The sequence below is a fragment of the Eschscholzia californica genome, unplaced genomic scaffold (genome assembly GCF_041429995.1).
Source record: "Eschscholzia californica isolate CP2 unplaced genomic scaffold, dmEscCali1.0.p SCAF_4, whole genome shotgun sequence".
Lineage (NCBI taxonomy): Eukaryota > Viridiplantae > Streptophyta > Magnoliopsida > Ranunculales > Papaveraceae > Eschscholzia > Eschscholzia californica.
In genome coordinates this window covers 30648680-30668905 of record NW_028238461.1, presented here as the reverse complement: position 1 = coordinate 30668905, position 20226 = coordinate 30648680, and positions in this window count along the sequence as shown.

Below are 20226 nucleotides of genomic sequence, written 5' to 3'. Positions count from 1 at the left end.
CCTCAAAGAACTTAGCATTTATAGCCTCAACTATTCTTTGTGAATGTGAAGGACAATAAAACCTAAATCCCTTAGAGTTAACTGCATAGCCAATGAAATACCCACTAGTTGTCCTTGAATCTAACTTCTTTATGTGAGGATTGTAAATTCTCACTTCTGCAGGACAACCCCATATGTGTAAATGACTTAAACTCGGTTTCCATCGGTTCCATAATTCAAATGGTGTCTTAGGAACGGCCTTAGATGGAACTCTGTTTAAGATGTACACTGCGGTTTTCAAGGCTTCACTCCATAAGGATAAAGGAAGATTAATGTTACTAATCATGCTCCTCACCATGTCCATAAGAGTTCGGTTTCTCCTTTTGGCTACACCATTTTGTTGAGGTGTGCCAGGCATTGTATATTGAGCAACAATGCCTTCTTCCTCAAGGAACTTAGCAAATGGACCAGGCATCTGACCCTTTTCTGTGTACCTTCCATAGTAGTCCCCGCCTCTATCAGACCTTACAATCTTTATTTTCATGTCCTTTTGTTTCTCTATTTCTGCTTTAAAGCTTTTGAAGGCATCAAAAGCTTCAGCCTTATCAAACAGAAGATAAAGGTACATAAATCTTGTATGATCGTCAATGAAGGAGATAAAATATCTCTGACCGTTGAGACATGGGGTAGGAAAAGGTCCACATATGTCAGTGTGTATGATCTCTAGGATCTGAGAGCTCCTTTTGGCACCCTTAGAGGTCTTGTTTGTCTGCTTTCCCTTTATGCAGTCCACACAAGTACCAAAATCAGTAAAATCAAGAGTTTTTAAAACTCCATCTTTCACTAATCTCTTTACACGCTCAATGGAGATATGACCTAATCTCCTGTGAAATAAAGTAGAGGAGTTCTCACCGATCCTATTACGTTTAATACCAACATCTGCATGCATATTTAAATAATTATGCTCGAAAGTGGGGTCTAGATCAATTTTGTACAAACCATCAATTAAAGTTCCACCACCAATAAAAAAAATTAATTTTCAAAATACGAAAACATGGTTTCTTGAATAAAAATTCATAATCAACATCCACAAGTTTTGAAACAGAAATTAAGTTTCTAGAAAAAGATGGAACACAGGAAAACATTGTTCAAATCTAAAACAAAGCCAGTTTTCAAAATTAATCTAAAAGTCCCCACAGCTTCGACTTGAGACCGCATCCGATTTTCGGAATAGATGCCAACCTCATTTCCTTTCGGCTTCCTTAGGTCCAGAAAGCCCTGCATGGTATTAACAATATGAATCGTAGAGCCAGAGTCAATCCACCAAGTATTAGTTGGGGCCTCAACAAAAAACGATTCATGACATACACAAGATATGAGATTACCTTTCTTTTCGAGCCAGTTCTTATACTTGAGGCAATCTTTCTTTTCATGTCCAGCCTTTCTGCAGAAGAAACATTTCACCCGTTTGCCATGATTCTTTAATGGCATAGTTTCTTTGTTCTGCACATTCTTGACACGTTTGCCCTTCTTGGTACTTCCTTTAGCATGAGAAACAAAATGGGCACTTTCAGATTTCTCATGTTTCATCCTCTCTTCCTCTTGAACACACATGGTCAGAAGTTCATTGATTGACCAATTTTCCTTATGTGTGTTGTAGGAGATTTTGAAAGGCCCATATTCCTTAGGAAGAGAGTTAAGTACCAAATGAACTAAAAATGACTCAGGAATCTCAACTTTAAGGGGTTTCAGCTGAGTAGCAATGTCCCTCATCCCCATAATGTGCTCACGCACTCCTTTAGAATAGTCAAAAGTTTTTTCTGAAAGTCTCTTCATTAGGGTGGTGGCTTGTGCCTTATCTGAGCGAACAAATTGTTCCTCAACCGCTTTAAGAAAGTCTTTTGCGTGAGGACAATCAGGTATTGAACCCCGAATACTCTTATTCACGCGGGACTTAATGAGCATCAAACTTAGGCGATTAGATCGCTCCCACCGCTCATAGTCCAACTTTGCCTGAGGCGTGTGATAGGCCTAAAAATAGGTCTATTCCCGCAAGTATACGGGGTCAAGTTATAGTATTGAAAATAAGATCGAGTATCGTCCCAAGGGATAGGTAGGTAACTTCGGATATTGACGGCGAGTTTAGCCCAATAATCAAAATGTCAATAGCTAACTTAGACTAACACACACACACACCCCACTTCATAGATTTGATGATTGATATGTAAGAAATAAGAAAACGAATAAAACTAAATAAACTAACTAAGAGAGAGGTAAGAAGATATCTAAGGTTATAAAATCCACCGCATAATTTCACTTTATAAAACAAACACTTAATTACTTAAATCTCTTTTGTATTTACTCGGAATCCAATATAATGAACTATTTGAATTCCGGATGATGTTCTAGATAAAACAATTTTATAATTACTAATTCTAATTGTCTACCTTATAAAGATTCGGATTGCTAAACTATTATTCATCATCTGAAAAGCATACTCCATCTAACAACTTAACGAAAGTATGAAATATCTAATTATGAGGCATGAGTAATGGAAAGAAAATCCAATCCATATAGATAAACAATCAATAGACATTAAAGAACATCAAAGGATTTAATTAATCAAGAACAAGTATTATAAAGATCCAAAATGGGTTTCATTCACAACCTTAGATTGCTAAGTTAACTATACATGGAATCTAGAATAACATTCATTGACATTGTAAAATAAATGAAAATACTAAGAAATTAATAGAAAGAAATCACCAATCAAAATCCATATCCCCATGTATCTCCAATTTGTCTAAGATTTGCTCCATTTGTGCTCAAGAATCTTACTCCAAGAATTCCAAGTAATAGCTATTTTATTGCCACCCAAATAAGAAAAAGAAAGAGAAGGAATAAATTAGATCTAGAAAGAAGTTGGAAAGAAGAGATGAAAGGGGATAAAGATGATGGAAGAATACGGAAGAAAGAAGGAGATGACTATTAATAATAGAAAGAATATTGGTATAGAAGTAGTAGAGAAAGATGGAAAAATAATGGAGAAGATAGATTTAGTAGTAGAGAAGAGAGAAAGAAATAGGTAAGAGGGGATTGAAAGAGGAGAAAGAGATTAGGTAAGAAGAGGTATTGAGAGGGTTTGCAAGTCTCAGTTTTAATGGAGGAGCAAGTGTTATTATATTTGGTTTTGGTTGGGTTAAATGGTGAAAATAATTAAAAGATAGGGTCATTTTGGGAATTAAAGGGTTAAAATCACAAAAAACCCTAAATTGGTCGGCTGGGTGTGAGGGGCCGGTAATTATAAGGCCCAAAATGGGGAAGTTAAAGAGAATCAGGCCCAATACTAAATAATAATGAGGAAAAAACCCAGTAGGTAAAAATACAATTTTACCCTCTAAAATGAAATTTTCCGCCCAAATCAATGTCAAAAATTTTTTTTGAACATTTCTGAACAATTATTGGTTTGCTCTCGACAATTTTGTAAATTTCTGAACAAATCTTAGTTTGTCTCAACAATTTGTAAATTTGTGAACAAATTCGTTTTTGCTTAGACATTGTTTTGCCAAAATATTTCGCATATTTTTCTTTTGCATTTTACATAGACAAACTAACACAAACATTTTGGCAACAACATTTTTCAATTTGTCTTGTGAAAAAATAAATGGTTACCGCATTTTTTGTTTTGCTTTCGACATAAATATAAAGACTAAAGCATTTTTTTATTTGACTTTTACAAAAATTAAATGTTATGCATATTATCCTTTGTATTTAACAAATTCGTTAACGAACAAATAATATTTTGACTAATACATTATATATGTTGTTAAGAACATAATTATATATGACATTTTATAATAAGTCGGGACATTATTATAGATATTGTCAACATTTTATAACAACACAATGATATATGTTGTCAACATATAAGGGTAAAAATGGAATTATGAAAAAAATATGTTGTATTGTTAACAACATAATTACATATCTTGTGAACATTTTGAAAAATGTTCAAAAAATGGGGTTTTTTGACATTATTATTTTTTAGTGGGTTTTTTTTCTTATTAGGGTCTAGATTTTGGGTTTTTCACTCATTTTTTCGGGTGAAAGGGAGGAGGACATGTGGCGGCTGGGTTAGGGTTTGGATTCGGATGCTACTTTGCTTCTCGGCTCACCATATTATCTTGCACTAGACACAGCAGCCGTCGGATGGAAGAGAGCACGGGATCTGGAGGGACGAGAGAGAGACACACGTGTAGGGAGCACGGAGTTTAAGCTGCTTTGGGTGCACGGAATAAGCAATAAAAGACGGGATACACAGGAACCGTCCGATCTAAAAAAACGCGGAAGGCTACGGTCCAGATAATAACGTGGTAGCGGGACTACTAGAGCAAGATGCGACGCGCTACATTGGATCATGCTCTTAGGGTCCTATTTCGCTGCTCAGCGGAAACTCGGGATTTGGATGCGACGACCTTCGGCAAGCGACACGTGTTCCGCAGAATCCCGCACGCCCGAATGTGTACCGAATGTGTCCCACCTAGTCAACAGAATTTGACCCACCTTTGACTTTGATTTATTCCTTCGTCCGGACTCCGATTTGACTTTCGTTTTCTCCTATGGACTCGTCTCGACCTGTACTTTTCAACCACACACTGAACTTGGCCAAATTACCAGAATTTCCTTGACTCCAAATGACCAAAATACCCTTTATGCATCTTTTCCTCGTTTTTAACCGTTTTTCACACCTAACTCTGCAAAAGACACCTAATCAAGAAAATCAACCATTTTATTATAATAAAGACTCGAAACCGACTAACTTGGCTAAATTAAACGACTTAGATGGGACATTTTCATGACCCATCAGCGTGCTTGATTCCGTGGGGACGGGTGGTGCATCCACACGAAGCGCCAAATCCAAGTCCATACACCCCAAAGTGAAGAGAACACTATCTTTCCAATCCGAGAAGTTATCACCACATAAAATAGGAATACGATAAGTATCATTCATAAAAGCAGTAGAAATAGCTGCAAAAGAAACATCCAAGCTATGAAATATTTATCTTTATTCAAAACTAACCAATGTCAATTTAGTAGTAAATTCTAACCTTCCTGTGGGCAGAGGCTACAACCGCATAAGAATTTACTATACTTTATTAATAAGACTAGTAAAAATAAAATATGAAACCCGTAAAATTTTCATACCTGCAGGCATAGAAAATTCACATTTAATATCTTATTTTACTATCTTATTCCAATATAATTACCTCCCTGTAGGGCAAAGCAATTATTTATAAAAATTACATCGCAATCGGAAATGTCATTTTAACTTGATGCGATGAACAATGAAGTTAGATCGCACATCTGCATATTTCTAGATGCTATGGCTACTCCAAAAATATGCAATGTTCAAAACAAGTGACAATGTTTCCTTAACCATCAACAAATATATATGCTCATGTAGTTTGAAAATTGAAATGCATTATATCATGCTACCACATAAACACATTTCATATCAAATGCCACAATTTCATACAACTATAAAACCAACCTATAGACCATTAACTCTAGTTGTATGTTGATCACAATTACTTATCTCTTATTTCTTATACAGTGAGCATGAGATCCTCAATTGTATTGATGGTCTAAAAATTGAAGTATCATCACAGTCAAAACTATACTCAATAATCTCTTAAAGTTGGTAGGTGATGTGTCAAATGGATATCTACAAGTACAGTCAATTGTTTTCCTTAAAAGTACTTTAATCCTCTCAGTGCCACTATGAAATTTATCTCAATATAAGAGATTCACAAGGAGAAGAGACAACTATTACTAATTAAAGTTACTTATAGTTTCTCTCTCTAGATATGTTAGTTAGAGTTTCTCCTTTTGTCCAACCGAGAGATTGAGAAAAAACAGCAATAAATGTTCTCTGTTAGTATTATAAAACAGTGTACATTTCTCAAAATCTCAAAATTAATTTTGTCCGACTAGAAGTTGTTGGAATCGGTACCTAGCTCAAAAGTAGCTGAACCGGTTTTTTGGTTAATTTGATGTACCTATATTCGTTAGAATCTCGAGCAAGACGTCTCGTTGGATTCGTCTCGTCGAGCTCTTGAATTTAGACTCAAATTTTGTCCAAATCCGATTCCGTATGAGTGAGTTATTACAAAATTCGTTTGGTATGGGAACCATTAACTCAAAACCGGGATTTTGAGTTAGTACCACATTTATGAAAGAGGAAATGGTTTATTTCCTTTTATAGAACCTTCCATATATTTATGGTATGTTCTTTAGAATAGAACGGTGACTCACGTGGTTTGCACCACGCAAACCACGCACGCGCACGCGCGGCGTGGGCGAATGGGCGTTTAGGGCGCTTTTGAGGCGCCCGCACGCACTTTGCACTTCGCACATCTGACGGGCAGGATATTTGGCGCTCTTTAAGATAGATCCGTTGATGATCTAACGGTGGGCGTTCAATGCGCGAGATCTTAATAGATCCGTTAAGATCTGACGGTCAACATGGCACCCGAAAACCAACAGACAAATATGACTGTTGGGAAGCATCCATTCTTTTCTAAGGCACCTGTCTGAAGTGTCACCAATACTTCTATCAATACCAAACAGAATCCAGCAAACAAAACACGAAATTTTTTAGCATTCAAAGTTAAGAGCATTTAGAGTTTAAGAAGTCAATTCATCTGTCGTTCTTACTGCTTGTTCTAATCGCACGCTTTCAGAGAAACGAAGTACTCTCGTCGTCATACTGAAAGGTACAGCCGTTGTATCCTGGGAGACAAACATCTCACTGGTTTTAGTACTAATACCAGGGTGTTCACTGTCTTAAGGAAAGAGACAACTCGACTCAGCTTTCTCTCTCTAATCTTTTATTTTATCCTTGTTTTTAAAGAAATATTGTTTTCCTTTTAATCTGTTTAAGATACAATATCAATTAGTGTATCCCTGTTTTAATACTGAAAAAAGGACAGGAAGATCAGATTCTTGGTTTTTCATAATACCAGAAGAACAACAATCTTAAGACAGTGAACGACTTGTTTATATTTTAGTTTTTCTGGTTGAAATAGAAAATTAATTTGTTGTGTTAATTTGATTATCAGAAATGGCCACAACAACTGAATCTGCTGTTAAGCAAGTTGGTCCAAATCACGCTGAAAAACCAGAGAAGTTTTCTGGAGTTGACTTCAAACGTTGGCAACAAAAGATGCTGTTTTATTTGACTACTCTAGGGTTAGTCAAGTACCTGTCTGAACCGAAACCGACTCTTGAAAGGGATGGAGATGTTCAGCATGTATCTGCTATTGAAGCATGGAAGCACTCAGACTTTCTATGTAAGAATTACATTCTTAACTCACTGGAAAATGGTTTATACAATGTCTATTATGGTATAGACACGGCTAAGGAACTCTGGGAGACCTTGGCTAATAAATATAAAACTGAAACAGCAGGAGTTAAGAAATTTATAATGGGTAGATTTCTGGATTTTAAAATAACTGATATTAAACCAGTAATGGTTCAAGTCTAGGAATTTCAACTTCTCTTACAAGAATTGAAGTCTGAGAATATGGTTGCAAACGAATCATTCCAAGTGAGGGCTATGATTGAAAAATTACCTCCATCTTGGAAGGATTTTAAGAACTACTTGAGACATAAGAACAAAGAGATGTCTCTTGAAGAAATTATCCTCAAGTTGAGAATTGAAGAGGATAGTCGTAATGCAGAAAAGAAGATAGAAAAGAATGGGTCTTCTTCTGCAAAAGTCAACATGGTTGAGGGTGAACCAAACTCCAAACAGAAAAGAAAAAGAACGAGACCAGGTAAGCCATCAAAGAAAAATAATGACCGCTTTGATGGTACTTGTCACAATTGTGGCAAAAAGGGTCATTTTGCTAGAGATTGTCGTACTAAAAACGGCAAATTCAATAAGAACAAGAAGGCTAAAAATCAGGCCTCTCTTGTGGAAGATGAAGAACTCCAGAACCTATGTGCTTTGGTTACTGGAATGGAGGAAGAAATAAAAGAAGTAACAGAAGACCTTCAGAACCTTAATATATGTAATGTAGTTTCTAAAGTTAACTTGGTTGGTGGAAATCCAAGTGATTGGTGGGTTGATACAGGAGCCACTAAACATATTTGTGGAGACAAAAACTTGTTCTCTACATACACTAAAATTCCAGAAGGAGAAACCCTCTTTATGGGAAATGCCTCTACTACTCTAGTTGCTGGAAAAGGAAAGGTGGTCCTGAAATTCACATCAGGAAAAGAAGTTACCCTCAACAATGTATTTCATGCACCAGATATTCGTAAGAATTTGGTGTCTGGTTCCTTGCTTTCAAAAAATGGGTTCAAGCTAGTATTTGAGTCTAATAATTTTGTATTAAGCAAGAGTGGTATGTATGTGGGTAAGGGTTATCTATGTGGGGGGTTATTCAAGATGAATGTAATAACTGTATCTCCAAAAATTATTAATAAAGATAATGTTGCTTATATTGTTGTTGATTCTTGTAGTATTTGGCATAAAAGACTTGGCCATGTAAATAACCATTCATTAAAGAAGTTAATGAATATGGATTTAATCCCAAGATTCGAAGTTGACACTAAAGAAAAGTGTCAAACATGTGTCGAGTCTAAATCAACAAAAACTTCATTTCATTCCATAGAAAGAAGTACAGAACCATTAGATTTAATACATAGTGACATATGTGATTTAAAATTGGTTCAAACTAGAGGTGGAAAGAAATACTTTATTACTTTCATTGACGATTCTACTCGTTACTGTCATGTTTACTTACTTAGAAGTAAAGATGAAGCAGTAGAGAAGTTTGAACTTTATAAAAATGAAGTAGAAAATCAACTTAACAAAAAGATAAAAGCACTAAGAAGTGACAGAGGAGGAGAATATGAATCTCCCTTTAAAGAATTATGTGCCAAAAGTGGAATTATTCATCAAACGACAGCTCCATACACACCTCAACAAAATGGTGTAGCCGAGCGTAAAAACAGAACCTTAAAAGAGATGATGAATGCTTTGTTACTAAGTTCTGGTTTACCACAGAACTTGTGGGGGGAGGCTTTACTCACAGCAAACCATCTACTAAATAGATTGCCCCATAGAAAAACAGGAAAAATACCATATGAAATATGGAAAGAAAGGAAACCTTCTTTTAAATTCACAAAAGTGTGGGGGTGCCTTGCAAAGGTATTAGTCCCTCTTCCTAAAAGAGTCAAGATAGGACCAAAGACAATAGATTGTGTATATATAGGACCTGCTATGAATAGTGGTGCTTATAGGTTCTTAGTACACAAATCAGAAATATCAGACATTCATCCAAATATTATTTTAGAATCAAGGGATGCTGAGTTCTTTGAACATATCTTTCCTTATAAACAAAATTTGGATAAATATTCTGAAACCAGAAAACGTGATAGGGAACTAGATACCCAAATTCCAGAAACATCTCAAAGACATAGTACGGATGAAAAAGAAAATGAGGTTGAACCTCGAAAAAGTAAAAGGATAAAGGTAGCTAAGACTTTCGGTCCTGATTTTCTCACCTATATGGTTGAGAATGAGCCTCAGACATTCACGGAAGCAATGGCTACCCCAGAAGCTCCATTCTGGAAAGAAGCTGTAAATAGTGAAATAGATTCCATTATGCAAAATCATACATGGGAAATTGTAGATCTTCCACCTGGATGTAAGCCTTTAGGTTCCAAATGGATTTTTAAAAAGAAATTAAAAACAGATGGATCCATTGACAAATACAAGGCAAGACTTGTGGCAAAAGGTTTTCGACAACGAGAAGGATTGGACTATTTCGATACCTACTCTCCGGTGAGTCGAATAACCTCTATAAGAATGTTAGTATCCTTAGCATCCTTATATAATTTGGAAATTCACCAGATGGATGTGAAAACAACTTTTTTAAATGGGCAATTAGAAGAAGAAATCTATATGAACCAGCCTGAAGGGTTTGTGGTTCCTGGCCAAGAAAAGAAAGTTTGTAGATTAGTTAAATCACTATATGGGTTGAAGCAGGCCCCAAAACAATGGCATGTTAAATTTGATAATACATTATTATCAAATGGATTCCAAATAAATGAATGTGACAAATGTGTCTATATTAAGAACACAAATAAGGGGTGTGTTATTCTGTGTCTATATGTAGATGACATGCTAATTATGGGAAATAACTTAGATGTCATCAACACTACTAAGAAAATGCTTTCTAAGAATTTCGGTATGAAAGATTTAGGAAAAGCAGAAGTAATCTTGGGGATTAAACTTACTAAGACTAGTAAAGGGATAAGTTTATCTCAAACTCACTATGTGGACAAAATATTGGAAAAATTTAGTAAAAATGATCTCAAGACTGTAGTAACTCCATTAGACCCAAGTATTCATCTTATGAAGAATACTGGGAATGGAGTAAGACAATTAGAATACTCAAGGATTATAGGAAGCCTTATGTATTTAATGAATTGTACTAGACCAGACATAGCCCTTTCGGTTAGTAAACTAAGAAGATTTACTAGTAATCCAAGTACTACTCACTGGGACGCCATAACAAGGTTGTTACGGTATTTAAGGTATACAAAGGATTATGAACTCCATTATACCAAGTACCCAGAAGTACTTGAAGGATATTGTGATGCAAATTGGATATCCGATACTGATGATACAAGATCAACCAGTGGTTATGTATTTACACTGGGAGGGTCTGCCATATCTTGGAAATCTTCTAAGCAAACTTGTATTGCTAGATCAACGATGGATTCAGAATTCATTGCTTTGGATAAAGCTGCAGAAGAAGCCGAGTGGTTTAGACTGTTTTTAGAAGATATACCAATATGGCCTAAGCCTGTGCCTGCAATCAAGATTCATTGTGACAATCAAGCTGCGATTGCTCAGGCACATAGTAAAATGTATAATGGTAAGTCTCGACACATCCGTCGAAGACATAATACCGTGAAGCAATTACCCTCTGAAGGAGTTATTACAATAGATTATGTAAAATCTAAAGAAAACCTAGCTGATCCTTTCACTAAGGGACTGCCTAGAGATCTTGTAATTGCTTCATCAAGGGGAATGGGTTTACTGCCTAAAGTAAATGAGTAAAGGCATAATGAAACCCTACCTAGAAGACTGGAGATCCCACGATCTAGGTTCAAAGGGAAACTGAAGTTATATCCTGACTTGAACAAAACACTGGAAGAGAGTTTCTCTCTTTTCCATTCCTAGGATGAAATCAGTGTTGTCTGCAATGCAGAGGTTAAGCTTACAGCTTTTAATGTATCCGAAAAATTTAGAAATTTGTCTATAAGGAAGGTATAGCAGTGTACCTAAGTAGGAAACACCTATATGTGTGGAAATTGGTGTCGGTTCTATGAGAAGGTCGTATTAGGCTGACTTCTCTAATGCACACACGAAACTAGGAACGTTCATGACCGCAAAGAACACAACCGAGAACTTAAAACAAGTAAGGAATTAGCTGTGTGTTAATTATAGTTGGCTTAGAATTACCAGGACTCAGTTCAAGACTACCAGTTCACTGTTGTCCTTGTAAACCTGATAGTTATCACTAGGGAAGGTTCAAAGCTTTAAAGCCACCTTCATCCGATGCAGCGACACTCCGCGTAAGAACTACTGTCTGTCAGCATTATAGCATAGTAAGGTCTGTCAGTTTGCTGTGATTTTCGAACATGTAATAATCATTCATGTGGGGGATTGTTGGAATCGGTACCTAGCTCAAAAGTAGCTGAACCGGTTTTTGGTTAATTTGATGTACCTATATTCGTTAGAATCTCGAGCAAGAAGTCTCGTCGGATTCGTCTCGTCGAGCTCTTGAATTTAGACTCAAATTTTGTCCAAATCCGGTTCCGTATGAGTGAGTTATTACAAAATTCGTTTGGTATGGGAACCATTAACTCAAAACCGGGATTTTGAGTTAGTACCACATTTATGAAAGAGGAAATGGTTTATTTCCTTTTATAGAACCTTCCATATATTTATGGTATGTTCTTTAGAATAGAACGGTGACTCACGTGGTTTGCACCACGCAAACCACGCACGCGCACGCGCGGCGTGGGCGAATGGGCGTTTAGGGCGCTTTTGAGGCGCCTGCACGCACTTTGCACTTCGCACATCTGACGGTCAGGATATTTGGCGCTCTTTAAGATAGATCCATTGATGATCTAACGGTGGGCGTTCAATGCGCGAGATCTTAATAGATCCGTTAAGATCTGACGGTCAACATGGCACCCGAAAACCAACAGACAAATATGACTGTTGGGAAGCATCCATTCTTTTCTAAGGCACCTGTCTGAAGTGTCACCAATACTTCTATAAATACCAAACAGAATCCAGCAAACAAAACACGAAATTTTTTAGCATTCAAAGTTAAGAGCATTTAGAGTTTAAGAAGTCAATTCATCTGTCGTTCTTACTGCTTGTTCTAATCGCACGCTTTCAGAGAAACGAAGTACTCTCGTCGTCATACTGAAAGGTACAGCCGTTGTATCCTGGGAGACAAACATCTCACTGGTTTTAGTACTAATACCAGGGTGTTCACTGTCTTAAGGAAAGAGACAACTCGACTCGGCTTTCTCTCTCTAATCTTTTATTTTATCCTTATTTTTAAAGAAATATTGTTTTCCATTTAATCTGTTTAAGATACAATATCAATTAGTTTATCCCTGTTTTAATACTGAAAAAAGGACAGGAAGATCAGATTCTTGGTTTTTCATAATACCAGAAGAACAACAGAAGTAAACAGTAACCAAATTTTCATAACAATAGAGATAGAATTGTAACTAATTTTGTTTTCCAAAAATTCAAATCCGTTTTCCTTTACTAAGTCAAACTCATTAAGAGATTAAACGAGATAATATATTGAAACTACTTTCAATCCTAAATTATCTCCTTTTATTTTGGTGGCCATTTTTAATTGTGAAAACTCAACTGTAATCTCTTCCACAATATGTAATCGACCATAATAAAACATCAGAGAATCTTTAAGTTTCTAACTGTGAAACAAATTTTCTATTCCAATTTAATCTTAACAGGAATCCATATCTTAAAATGGAATGAAACTGGTTTCCTAGAAAAAACAAATCCGAGTTTAAATCTCAACTGAATTCTGTATAGATTTGGAGATACATAGAATTAAACGAACTTGTTTCAAATAAAAATAATTTAACATTACTATTTCTAATATCTAAACTTAAATGATAAATGAAGATCATAGGTTTAGATATCATAACAAACAGTAAATAATTTTAAACACTAATCAACAAAGCCAAAGGAAGGCTCTGATACCAAATGTTAGAAAATTAAATTCTAATAGTGCGGAAGTTACATACCTTCAGCCATTGTTGATTAATTAATTGAACTGCAAGATAAAAGCCTAAAAGTCTTCTAACCCCAATCCTCTCCGTAAGTTTGTTGTTGTGTTTTGATGGAGAGACACAAGCATTAATATTCCTAATACCCACGTAAGCAAGCATTTACTGAATTCAAATCAGTAAATTGGTCAAAGCCAAGATACTAGAAAATTAGGAATGTGGGCCACCCTTAGTCTCAAACAAGAGACGTGTCCAACACTAATGTGAAATGCAGGTTCATTGCGCACCAGCAGCCGTCGGGGGTGGGGGCGGGGGGAGGCGTATCATAAGCATTGTACCTGTTTCACCAGTGATTGATCAAACCCTCAAACATGGTAAGAAGCACTAGTCCATCTTTAACTCCTTAACTAAAAGTCTATCTTTTACTCCTAAGTTGAAAAATAGATAAACAAGTCTTGGGGAATAGTTTTTATACAGGACAGAGAACCAATTGTCTATAAGAAAACCGCACCCAAGAAAGCTAACTTCCAAGTAGCAAATGTCCTTTTGAAAAGTTTTTATTTGTTCTGCTAGACTGTCTTAGATTGCAAGCTTAAGTTCTCCAACAACCATTACAAAAATCCATGCTTAAACTCCAAACTCGAATGGCTTAAAGACCCAAAATCAGAAATTATATGAATACCAATATCAAGATTTAACAAGCAACCAAAAAATCCAGATAAACTATCATATTTCTGCTTCCTAGAGCCTCACATTAATAACTGTTTCGAGAAAAGTGACCTACTGTAAAGCAATGCCAACCTTAATTTCGAAAACAAAAACAGAAAAGGTAAAATAAAATAAAATAAAAGATAAAAACAACTACAAAAATAGAATCTCCATACATAATATGTATATCCATAAACTCAAGCCAACTGCCAGCCAGTTATTCAAATGTATACCAACCTTAATCTCCAATATGACCCACATCTTTGGAGTCATACCATTATGTATGGAGATACTTCGGTAATAAGACTAAACAAAAATAAAAGAAAAAAAACAAAAATGAATGAAAGAAAACAAAAATAGCATTTCCATACATAATATGTACACACAGTACATTCATAAACTTAAGCCCACTGCCAGCCAACGTTTGTAATCAATAGATACCAACCTTTATCTCAAATAGGACCCACATCTCTTGGTACCCTACCATTATGTATGGAGATACTTATGATTATAAAGCTTACAAAATAGTAAATACTGTTACTAAAAAATAAAATAACTATATATCGAAAAAAAAAGAAGACTTTGCCCACATTAGTAGCCACCAAGATAGAAATACTGCCTACTGCAACCTCGATAGAGTCCATTGCCAACTTAGTCTCGCATAACCCACACTTTTGTTAGTGTTCTCACATTACCCCACATTACTTGGTAACTTACTGCGATGTGTGCAATGACTTGTTAAATTAGAAAGCTTCACCAAAAAAATAATATCGCCCAAACCATGTTTGGTGTCATACTATTATGTATGGAGATACTTCTGTAGTAAGACTAAACAAAAAAAAATAAAAAAAATTAAAGAAACAAAAATAAATGAAAGAAAACAAAAATAGCATCTCCATACATAATATGTACATACAGTACATTCATAAACTTAAGCCCACTGCCAGCCAACATTTGTAATCAATGGATACCAACCTTCATGTCAAATAGGACCCACATCTCTTGGTACCGTACCATTATGTATGGAAATACTTATGATTGTGAAGTTCACGAAATAGTACATACTGTTACTAAAAAATAAAATAACTATATACAGAAAAAAGAAGTCTTTGCACACATTAGTAGCTACCAAGATCCAAATACTGCCTACAACAACCTCGATAGAGGCCATTGCCAACCTTAGCCTCGCATAACCCACATCGCAAATGATATTCTCGATAGAAACCCACACTTTTGTTGTTGTTCTCTCACTACCCCACATTACTTGGTAACTTACTGCCATGTGTGCAATGACTTGTTAAATTAGAAAGATTCACCAAAAGAATAACATCATCCAAACCATTGTCTTAAAATCTTGAAGTTTTAGACTTGAGTAATAAGACTAAAAAAATAAGAAAATCAATTTTAAAGAAGTAGAATCCCCATACATCATATGTATAATCATAAACTTAAACCAACATCCAGCAAATGTTCGTAGTTAAACTGACACCAATGTTATCTCGAATAGGACCTAGGTATCTTGGTGTCCTACCATTAAGTATGGAGATACCTAAGAAGCTTACGAGATGGGTAATATTGTTACTAAAAAATAATGTTGTTACTAAAAAATAACATAACAGAAAAAAGCCATTGCACACAAGTAATCACCAAGATACAAGTACAAAAATATTGCCTAATGCCAGCTGAACGGAGTCCATTGCCAACTTTAATCTCGCATTCGCCACATTATAAGTGACTTGTTGTAATGTGCATACCAACTTATTAAGATTAGATTTCAACATATGTCGAAGTCGAACCACCATTTTTTACATATCGCAAGATGATATTCTCGGACAAAACCCATTATTGTTAGTGATCTCACATTACCCCACATTACTTGGTAACTTACTAACGTTATCTCCATACATCGTATGTATAACAATAAACTTAAACCAACCGCCAGCCAATGTTTGTAGTGAAATTGATACTAACGTTATCTTGAATAGGACCCACATCTCTTGGTGTCATACTATGATGTATGGAGATACTTATGAAACTTAAAACTTAAAAGACAATAAATATTGAGTCTTTACATACATCAGTAACCACCAAAATACAAGTTTCGCTTAGGGCAATTAAGATATAGACCATTTCCAGCTTAATCTCGCATCAACCGACATTTCTAGGTAGCTTGTTTCAGTTTGTATACCAACCAACTTCTCAAAAAATAGATGGCAGCATCTGTCTAGCCGCCAACTTAAACTTATCGCCAATGATATTCTAGGATGAAATGTATATTGGTGGTATACTATGGTGCAAGAAGAGACTGGAACACCTATTTATGTCACATAAAAACTGTACCGTGAATGTAAAATAAGAAACTAACTTATTATACAAACTTTTGTATAAAAACGACAGAAAACAGAATCCTTGAATGATAGAATATTCCCAACTGCTGTTAAAAATAGAGACTACACCGCTCTTAATATTGATAAAGTTCCATAATTCTTGGCGGGACAGAAAGCAAAGCAAGAAAAAATATTCTCATATTGAACCCTAGCCACCAAACTCGTTATACTTACAGCTTAAAACAACGAGATCAGATTAATGAAGAGATGCATAGACCAGATGAGTTCTACTTCCTCATATATATTTTCAAGATTCAATGAATGAAGTGGACTACAATGAATGGCGAAAAGAATTAGCAACAATATCCACCAACAAAGAACCAACAGTCATACATCCCTATAGCGAGTCAACCCAAAGAGATTTCAAGGTTTCCCTCATGTTCTGACTTATTCAAAATTTTCTGATCGAACCACAAGGAAAATAGGGTTTTATAATATCAAGATTTAGCAATCCTTTTGTTGCAATTTCATGAAAAGAATAGCTAGATCCGGTTTCTTTTTAGGGTTTTCAAAAATAAATATCGAGAACAAACATAAACATTCATCAATTAGGGGTTCAACCATGGATACGAGAAGAGCGATAAATGCAAAATTATTAGGGTTACGAATCATACCCTTCTCTCATCAACAAATCAAGATTGCAGTTCTTGGTGTCTCTATCATCCATCGCTCGTCGCCCGTCGCGCGTCACTCGTCGTCCCGTCGCCCGTCCCCCGTCCCCCGTCAACAGACGCTCGTTCTCGAGTCTCTACCCTTCTCTCGCTCGTTTTCGAGTCTCGACCCACTGTATCTTAGAAAATCATTCTATTCAATAGGGTTGACCGAAGGATCCGTTTGGCTCCCTATTTTGTGACCAGCTTCCTTTATGCCCCCTATTTTCCATAAATTCAAATATGATTCCCTTTTTTAATGTAAATGTCATAACTGCCCTTCTTATAACCATTGATATATCAAACTGTTGATGTGTGTGGTGCGGGTAGGATGTCTAGGTATCCTATTGAGCTGACCTTCGGGTTACCTCATTCCTATTTGTTGTTGTTCAGTTGCAGGTATTGGTGACCCGGAGTGACATAGTTACTTCGACGGCTCACATTATGTAAGGATATAATTTCTATTATATTTTTAACTTACGATTTTATCACGACGTTAATATTATATATGTAACATCTAAAATAGTTAGGGATCGTTCTCTCACTCTTCTTTGATTGTACACATATACATAGTATGCATACTATCAATATGAATTTGATATTATTGAGATGTTAAAGTTTATGAAAAATGTATGAATGTGTGACAGGTTTTTTAAGTTTGATATGTTCAATTTATATAGAAGACTCTGTCCAAATCCAGTCCCCTCTGTGAATTGTTCATATAAATGAATTCAAATTGTTTTTATCTTTATGAAAAACTATTTTTGGGTTACATATATTTTCTGAGCATATTTTTAAAAAGTTTAACTATATTTGATTTTTCCGCTGCGTTTGTTCTTGATTTGTAACCCGTGATGAGAGTTTTGGCTTGGGTTTATATTTGAAACTGGTTTGAGTGAGAACTAAACCGAGTTTCTTTTATAAATTGCCGGGCAAACCGTGACTCGGAACACGGGGCGTCATAATTGGTATCCGAGTATGAGTATGTGCATTGGGTCGGCTGGTATCGGAACATAGTTCTGTGCAGAAATGGGCGAGGTAACTAAAAGTACCAAGGCTTGTTAAATCCGTAAAAACTTCGAGATAAAATATGAAAAGATAATATTATTGATTTTATTTTGTTTTATTTGAGATTTTAAGTTTTTTATTTTATATTTGCTGACTTTTATGTGCTCAGCACATCTGAGTCAGGCCTACGTGAAGGTCCCACTCAGATATCATAGTGTGAGTAAGGTTCCTTTAACGGTAGGTAGGTCACTTACATTGTGATTTTGTTTGCCGAGCACATTAGCTGCAGAAGATAGTGATGACGATCAACTGAGCATTATTGAGGTACGAGTTGCATTCATATTAGGCTTACGTTCATCTCATTGACTGGTTGTGGATGGACTTTGGACTTCGAGTTACTCGGAAAAAATGAATACTTGGTGGACGGTTACATTGGTCGTTTGTTTCCTCGATTATTGTGCAAGGTGGTATAAGAGGCCGATCAAGGATTGATAAGAGGGTTTGGTAGAAAGTTTTGGGCAGGGCGGTATGTTGATGTTGTGAAAGTATCAAAGACAAAAGTGCCTGAGGAGGTTAAGTGCAGTTGCCTTTTGACAGTATACAAGTTCCCAAAGATCGACAATCGAGAAATATTAAGAAATTTACAAGATAAACATGGATATATTGGTTCATTTAGGACAAGGATAGCGAAACTAGTAAGGTAATCTCCAGAAAAGAACAATTTGGAAATCTACAACGACTCAGGGAAACCGAAGCAAGAAATGGTGCTAACGACCAGGTGTCCAGCGACACTAACTTAGGGCATCAAAGTCAAGGAATAATATGCGTGGTCAACTTATCTGATATGGATGGACTAGTGGTAAAATTTTATGAGCCTAAGTCACTCGAGCAGGTGATTCTCATATAAAGACATTTCCAGGAGTAATTAACCCAAGTGAATCGGTAGTATGAGAAATGTCATCGAGTAATGAAGAAGCTACAAATTGAACCACTAAAGAAGTATTCTGATCATAATGGTGCAACCACATCCCTATGAAGGATTAGCTAGATGAGAAAATGAGTCGGACCTTGTATGGTGGACCTCAAGATAGTTGTGTACATTCCTTCCTTTATGAGCTTCGATCAGATCATTCAGAGAGAGTTGAGGTTGACTTTGATTGGTTTGTTTCGAGCCTATATCATTTCAGTTTGATTACAGATAAGGTATGGTTTGCTTGAGAGAGAGTTATATGATAGAGTCACGTATCTTTTTATTGACTTTAGTTGTTGGTGCTGAGATTTACGGGCATCAAACACATAACCTATTCAAAAGAGACTACTTCACTGAATGGTAGTTAGCCCAAATTATATATGTGTTGGTCTTCAGATTTATAGATGTGGCACAGATGTCAGATATGTCGAGGTTTCTAGTCAATTGTCAGGTTATTATCAGCGAGAAGGATAGCTGTCTAGGTTCAGTTGTTATCTGGTACATCTTTTCATTCATCTCCATTATACGAGATGGTATTCTCAAGTTATGGGTTGACTGCACGATATTGAGTTGGATTTTTCTGAAAGATATATATTTTTCATATGAGACTACTATGGTTTTCATCAACAACATTCAGTTTGCTTAGAGGTTGAGGAGTTATGGTATAGAAGTTATCATTATACTACAAAGCTAATTTGTATGGTTGAAGTATATGGATTCGACAAGATCTTTTGATATTGAGGTTATATTGATTGAGGCAGTATTTGTTGGTAGAAGTATCCAGAGCTATGAGTTATAACGGAATTTTTTTTAGGGTTGGTTTATCTATGACTTGTATATATTATAGCGGTCTTCTATTTTATTTTATCGTCTTATAGACAACAAGTATATTTTCCTGAGATTATAGTTTCAACGACAATGTTGACTTAAATAGATTATAGATATCTTCATTCTCTATTTTCTTATATTATGGGCAACAAATATTTTCTTATATTATCGAGAATGGTATTTTCTTTGAGGATGTGGGATTAACGACAAATTATTCTTATGTATAGATTATAGAGGTCTTCATTCGTTATTTTCTCATATCGAGGATAGTTATAGAATATTCTTGGGTCTTGTGGTAAGATGAAATTTCAGCTTTATTGCCCAGTTGTTT